This window comes from Petaurus breviceps, unplaced genomic scaffold (genome assembly GCF_028583685.1).
Source record: "Petaurus breviceps papuanus isolate PSGF00001 unplaced genomic scaffold, PetGlider_PUasm1.0 339, whole genome shotgun sequence".
NCBI classification, from domain to species: Eukaryota; Metazoa; Chordata; class Mammalia; order Diprotodontia; family Petauridae; genus Petaurus; species Petaurus breviceps.
Genome location: NW_027186112.1, coordinates 1,803,078 through 1,810,558, shown reverse-complemented (window position 1 = coordinate 1,810,558; position 7,481 = coordinate 1,803,078). Strand labels below are relative to the sequence as shown.

The following is a 7,481-nucleotide window of genomic DNA, read 5'->3' as shown; positions in this document are numbered from 1 at the left end:
TGAGAGTGTCCTTGTATCACTTCTTTTGACTACCGTGTAAACGCTTGCCCTGTGTGAGTTCTCCATAGAATCATCTAGTATGTGGCAGTAAATTGAAAGTGCATTCCAGACACTGAGGGACAATCTGAGAACACGCAGAAATGGGAGTTGGGGTGTGAAGTCATGAGTGAGGAGTCTTATGTGAAAAACAGCATGGAAGCTAGTCTGACTGAACTATACAGATTAGGGAAGGAAATAAGGTCAAATAATGTTGGAAAGGTAAGTTGGAATCAGGTTATAGAGGACTTTAAAAGCCAGATAGAGGAGCCTGTATTTTAGCCTAGATGCAGTAGAGAGCCATTGGAGAAAAGTAGTATGTGTACGTGTGTGTGTGTGTTGTGGAGGTAGGGATGGTCATATGTGGAAAATCACTTTGGCAACTATATGGAGGATAGATTGGAGAGGGGAGAGACTTGAGGCAGGAGGATCAGCTAGGAGGCTGTTGCAATAGTCCAGCTGACAGGTGATGAGGACCTGAATTAGAGTGTTGGCTATGTAAGTAGAAGGGGAAGGAGATGTTGAGCGTTCTCATCTTGATTTTAAACATAGTCTCACACTTCTTAAATCTTTGTATTACTAAGAGCAATGGGTGGAAGTTGCAAATAGGAAAATTTAGACTTGATGTAATGAAAACTATCTAACAATTAGAGCTGTCTCAAAGTGGAATGAAGTGTATTTCCCCTCCTTGGAGGGTCTGGACTACCACTTGTTTGATGTGTTATAGTTGGTATTCCTTCCATATAGATTGGCCACTGCGGTCCATTCCAGTTCTGAAATTCTGTGATTGCATGCAATATAGTACAGGTCCTTTTTTTATAAAAAATTAAGATTCCCCCATAGTAAGTGTGGTACCAAAAACATAACAATCCATGTGCTAATCTGCTTTACTAGCCATTCACTTGCTTGACAATTAGATCTGCTCCTGGTGAGGCAATGTAACTCTGGATGAATGTCAGAAAAACCAGCTCCCCCCAGAATTATGGGATAGGTCTGATTATTACCAGTAGTTAGGGATAGTACTGTTTTATATTAAGGAGGGCAAAGGAGGCTGGAGGCTTTTTCAAAGGCACCAACCTAACATAAGCAGACCTTAGGCACTTCACGAATACAGCAGTGGCAAATAACTAGAACCCATGTTCATTGACTCTGCATCCATTTCAGTTGCATCTATCTACGTATTTTCCCTTTGAGAGAAGAGGCCAACCCTGCCCAAACTATGATATTCTTTTCCTAGACTGGTGAAATACATAGCTGCATCACTCGTATTCTTTCCAAGTAAGTTGTATTGGTTCTTTAAAAAGTCGTTCTCTAAAAATTCCCTAACACAGGGAATTTTAATAAAATATAAAAGACAGGAAAGTGCCTGGGGCATTAGTACAGTCATTGTATTTGGTGTATCTCAAGAAGCATTCCTACCAGAATTTATTTCAAAGCTTTCGTCATTGCTGTTTAACCTCCTTGGTCCCGGTCTTGTCCCAGGGGGATTGAAAGAATTTCTTTTATGTAGGCGGGCAGTGATGCTGCCCAGAGAAAAGTGATGCATAAAATAAGCCAGTTCATCAGAGAAAGGGCTGAGTGATATTCAGTCATCTAATTTTTCTCCACACTCTGGGTTGCATACATATACATTCTGGCTCTCCTTTTCCCAAGGGAAAAGCAGCCTAGTGAAAAGATTCTTGGGGCTAGTGCCAAATGTATGGTTAGATCCCTGGTCAACACATTTCCACAAACTATTTTTCACTCATTTATAAAACGACTTTGCCTCTCTATATTAGGAGATATTGAATCTTTATGGAGGTATCTCCTAGTCATACCTACTCCTTGTTATCATGGTTATCATATATATTGAGACTCAGCTCCCATCATTCTAGGGTCCCACTTCAGAAAGCACAGGTGTAGCTGTTTGTCATATACGTTCCATATCCTATCTGGCTGTACTCCTCTGGACCCCATCATTCCCCAAGAACTTCATCATCAAGGAAACCCATCATCCTGCAAGATTTCATCAACTTTAGTGCTTTTCACATCCATATCCTCAGTACTCTCTTCTCCTCTGATTGGAGGGTTCATGGGAGGAGCTTAGTGTAGTGCCTGGCATATAGTAGTTGCTAGATAAATGTTTATTCCTCTTCTTTCCTCCCAAGGCCTCCATCCTCCATTTGCAGAGAGCTCTCACACCAATCATCTCTTCATTGCCCACTTGGACTCTATCATGCCCCTGCATATGTTTCCATTACATCGTAACCTCTTTGAGGGCAAGGAATGTCTTTTTCATATTTGTATCCCCTGGCATATAATAGGTGCTCAATAAATGTTTATTGACAGCCAGTCATCTTCCCTAACCCCTTTACCAAGGGCACATAGAAGAGAACTCTATCATCTTAATTACTCAGGGTAATATAACCATTGGTGAGTACATGGGATAAACAGAAATTTGGTTATTTGTGTTGCCTAACCAAAACAATCCATTCAGAAATCCAGCCAGCTGCCTCTAGGTACTAAATGGGTCAGAAGTTTCTTGGAGATCTGAAAGTAGCTTCTCAGTCTCTGAATCCACCTCTCCCAGATAACCTAGAACAAACACAACAGGTGGTCAGGAAGTCTAGTCAATGCCTGACTAAGGGTTGGGGTGGCCTTCTAGGTCCTTGGGTATGGCCTTTTGACAGTCCAAGTTTTACAGAACAAATCCTTTTATTAAGGGGATTTGTTCTGCAAAGTTTGGATTCAGTCAAAGGGCAGTACTTGAGGACCTAGAGGTCACATGTGATCTTGAGGCCACAGGTTCCCCACCCGTGTAAGAGACTCTCAAAGTGCAATACTGATCAAAGTAGCCTTAGTCTCCGCTGCCCAAGCGGAAATTCCTGAACTCTGAATATACTGAAGGCAATAATATATGATAATGTAGGTTGGACCAGAATGTTAAAAACCTTGAATGAAGGCCTGAAACTGATGTACTTTCCCCTTTCCCTCCCTCCTCTGCTCAGATCCTTTGACTTTAGACACTCCACAATTTGCCCTATTTTTTTACCACTTCCTTTCATGAGCTGCCATAGTCCAGCAATACTGAACTAGGTAGATCTGCCTTCTTCCTCTTTGTAATGCATAGACAGGCCTGGATTGATATTCTCATCTCAGCTAGTTGAAACCATTTTCATTCTGCAAGACCCAGCCCAGACACCACCTCCTCTAGGAAACCTCCAACAGCCCCCAGCAGAAAGTGATCTCTACCTTAAATTTTCCTGGAGTACTCTGGATCTTTCATTGGGTTCTGCTGTCTTCTGCTTTGTATCATTTATTTGTGTACCCATAGCTGCCTTATTAGACTGCAAGCATTTGGAGGTCCTGGACTATGTGGTTTTTCATCCTTGAAATCCCAGTGCTGCAGAGCACAGGGCACTGGACCTGTGAGCACTTAATTTAAAAAACAAAACAAAACATGTTTGAGTAAATTAGATTGAATTGAAATGGGCACCTAGCAGGGATGGGGGTTGTGGTTGACAATTCATGGGAGCAGCAACTTGGGGCTCAAATTTGAGCCCAGCCCAAGTCCCGGACTATTCTCCTTCTCTCCCTCCCCTCCACCCCCGCCCCCTTTTCCAACTAGACAAAGCAGGGAGCTGGGCTCTTGGCCAACCAGCCTCAAGGGCTAGGACCCCTCCCCCCCATTAGAGCTCCACAGACCTGGGAACCCACAAGCCAGGAAGCAAATGAACCAGCGAGAGAATGAGTCCTCCCAGCAGCCTAGAGCAGGCCCGGAAGTACTCCGGCCAGGGGCATTGGGAGGCTCTTGTTGCCAGGAGCGATTTGGTTGGGAACCCACTTCCGGCTGTTGTTAGTTGAACTGACTTCCCTGGGTAAGTTGGGGCAAGGATAGATATCTGTTTATGTATGGATGTAGATTGGAAGAATGTGCAAGCATTCATGATGCATGAATATTCATGTGTTCGGAGGGTGTGCATGCAGGTATATACATATATGTAATGGAAGGGTATTCATATAGGTTTGTGTGTGTATTGGAAGGTTGTGTAAACGTGTATGTATGTGTTGGAAGGATGCATATGTATGCAGATCTGTGTGTTGGAGGAGTGTTCACGCAGGTATACATGTGTTGTGTTGGAAGGGTGTACGTTGTACATTTGTGTATGTTGGAAAAGTGTTTATGTAGGTATATGTGTGTGCATGCATGTGTGGGAAGGATGTCCATGCATGCATATGTGTATGTTGAAATGGCGTGTATGCATGCATATGCCCATATATTGGAAGGGTGTGCATGCAAGTGTGTGTGTGTTGGAAGGATGTTATGCAAGGGGAGGTGTGGGGGATTTAAAAGTTGAGAGGGCCTTGGTGTAGGAGCAGGGGAGTATTTCCACCGATCTGAGGCAGAGATATTTCTTCTAATACAGTGGAAGACATTAGTGGAGCTAAGTTTGTCAGGAACTTGGAATATCTAGAGGGCACTAGTATGAGACAGAATAGGTTAGACCCAGAAGGTTAAGGGCCTTGAACGCCAGGCTAAGGAGAACCTGAAAGGTACTGGGGAGCCACTGAAGGTTTTTGAGCAAAGGAGGGTTGTGAATCAGAACCACACCTTAGGAACAGTACTTTGGCAGACTGTTCAAAAGAGGGAGAATCTAGAACTTTGTGTCTGTGGGGTTCTCTATGTGTTTGTAGAACAGTTAGAGTAGAACAGAGTCAGAATTATTGAGGAATCAACAAGCCCTAGATTTGGAGTCAGGACCTGGGTTTCAGACCTTGGGTAATTAACTTTTCTGGGCCCCACTTTCCTCATCTGGGAGTTGAACCTCAAAGGCTGACCTCTAAGGCTCAGCACAATGGTGGGGTTGGAAACCTGTTGATAAAAGGTTGAATAGTGAATGGGTAATGAGGAAATGAGAGTAGAAAAGGGAGGTGAGAGTTTGAGAGTCAAATGAAGAATTTTTAAGGATGGGGAAGACCTAGGCATGTTTGTAGAAAGTAGGTAATGAATTAATAGAAAGAAAGAGATGAAAGGTGAGAAAGGGAGAATGATTTCTGGGGAAGAAAGCTCTTGGAAGAAAGAAGAGTGATGGGATAAAGGGTACAAGAAAGACTACAAAGATTTATTAAGTACCTACAGTATGTCAGACTGTCTAAATGCTAGGGATACAAATAAAGACAAAAACAGGCTGTGTCCTCAAGGAGGTTCTAATCTAATGGTACAAACAGAAAGGTGAGCATTGGATGAGAAGAAGCACCTCACCTTAGAGCAAAAGAGGCAAAGAAAGGGGAAGATTTATAGGAGTGGAATAATGGACTTAAGGCAGTTGGCATCATTTTTCTCAATAAAGTAAGAGACAAGGTCATCTGCTAAAAGACAAAGGGAGGTAAGGGAGGCATAGAAAGGTCAAAGGAAATGTTCAAAATGGAATCATTCATAGTCGCTAACATTTAGATACTGCCAGGCTCTTGTTCAGAGCTTTAGATGATTATCTCATTTGAGCTTCACAAAAACTCTGGGAGGAAAGGTGCTATTTTATCCCTGTTTTACAGATGGGAAACTGAGACAAACAGAGGTTAAGTGACTTGTCTAGGATCACACAGGTAGTGAGTGTCTGAGGCTGAATTTGAACTCAATTTTTCTTGACTCCAGGCCCAATAGTCAGTAATAGAAAGATATAAAAATTGCTACCTTATCATAGATGAGGGACATTTTAAGATTAGATAATATGAATTTGTAGTGAACTTAGTCAACACAGTTGTATGATTTTCTCCATGGGTGTAGGAGTAAGAAGATAGATGGGGAGTGAAAGGAAAGGGAATGAGCATTTATTTAGAACTGATTATATACCATAAACCATGCTAAGTGCTTTCAAAAACATTATCTCATTCGATCCTCTTTTAAGGTAGGTGCTGTTACTATCCCCATTTTATAGTTGAGAAAACTGAGGTAGGCAGAGATTAAGTGACATACCCAGGGTCACACAGATAGTGAGTGTCTGAGGCTGGATTTGAACTCAGGTCTTCCTGATTCCAGGCCCAGTGTGCTATCCACTGAACCACTCAATTGACTCTGATGGGATAATGATAGGAATAAACCCATCAAGTTGTCAGGTGGAGGCCTGACAGGGCATGAATGGTTGTGGTGGGACAAGGGGGCAAAGAAGCCAGGTTTGGAGGGAATTGTGCAGCTGAACCAGTTAAATGTAGGATCAGAACTGCAAGGTTAGAAGGATGAAGCCAGAGAAGGGATGATGGACTGGTAGGTAAAAGGATCAGAGGACTGGAGGCCATGGTACAGACATAGAATAGTAGATTTTAGCAGAGGTGAAACAGGGAGAGATGGAATAATAAGAGACTGTGATCAAAAAGGGGGGACCGTGGAGTTCGAGAACATGGACATGGCAGAGTTATCAGTGATGGTGGAGTCTCATGTCTATGGATGTCAAAGATGTTGATCTTGACTGTTCAAGAGACCAAGGTGATCGAGGAGACATCAGCATGTGCCCACATGTGAAATTGAGGATAATAGTAGAGAGGAAGGTGAATGAGGTGCTGAAGGGAAAGCCAGTAACCAGAAGGCTTGGATAGGGCCACAGGCATATGGACAGGGTATCACAGATGAAGGATACAGTGAACCAGAGAGCTTTGGAGGCAGAACCTGGGTTCAAATCCTGTTGCCACTACTGATCTGGATGAAGTCAAGATCCTCCTCTTCAGCTATAAAATGGGCAGCTGAATTAGAAGATCTCCAAGGCCTCTTCTAGCTCTGTCTCTATACTATATATTTATCCCTTTGGTCTCCTTTTGTAAATGTTAGAACTTTGCTGTGCTCCAATCCAATCCAAAAAGCATTTAGTAAGGGCCTGCTAAGTGCAAGGTACCGTGCCAAATGTAAGGGATGCACAGACCAAAAATAGAAAAACAGATCTTATCCTCAGGGAGCTTACATTTATTGTATTATGGGCATACATTTTTCTCATGGGAAATTTCTGAAAGGCCTGAACATTTTCCATGATTTATGTCGGTGATGATTCTTTTCTCTGGCTCTCCCTCTCCCTCCTCCTACCTCCTACAAACAATCCAATACACACACATGCCAAAAATGGGTCATATTGAGCAGCCCTACCCCAAAGGGGGTGAGAGAGCAGGGAAAGTCAGGAATAAGGACCTGGACAACTTGGGAGCCCCTCTTCCAGTGAACAAAAGAAGGACTAGATTTATTTTATCTAGTTCCATAGGGCAGAATGAGGAACAGTGGACAAAGAGACAGGAGAACTGATTTTGCTATAAGGTAAGGAAAAACTTCTAGTTGTCATAGTAAGTGGTGCATGTATTGATTTAAGGTTTGCCAGACACTTTACAAACATTTTCTCAGCGTTGGTTCCACAACAACCCTACAGGGTACAGGTATTATTATCTCCATTTTACAGATGGAGAAACTGAGGCCTGGGAAGTCTTGCCCA

At 42.8% G+C, this 7,481-nt stretch overlaps 1 long non-coding RNA gene and 1 pseudogene across 1 annotated transcript; one reads left to right on the top strand and one right to left on the bottom strand.

Annotated features, from left to right (window-relative positions):
• Positions 1-2,333: 2,333 nt before the first annotated feature.
• LOC138167966 (uncharacterized) lies at positions 2,334-3,845 on the bottom strand. The gene is made up of 3 exons (XR_011170005.1): positions 3,721-3,845; positions 3,268-3,450; positions 2,334-2,610 (listed from the first exon to the last, which is right to left on the bottom strand). It is a non-coding gene; the product is annotated as an uncharacterized lncRNA (long non-coding RNA).
• The window catches only part of LOC138167963 (zinc finger protein 850-like), a 58,502-nt pseudogene continuing 54,830 nt past the window's right edge, over positions 3,810-7,481 (top strand).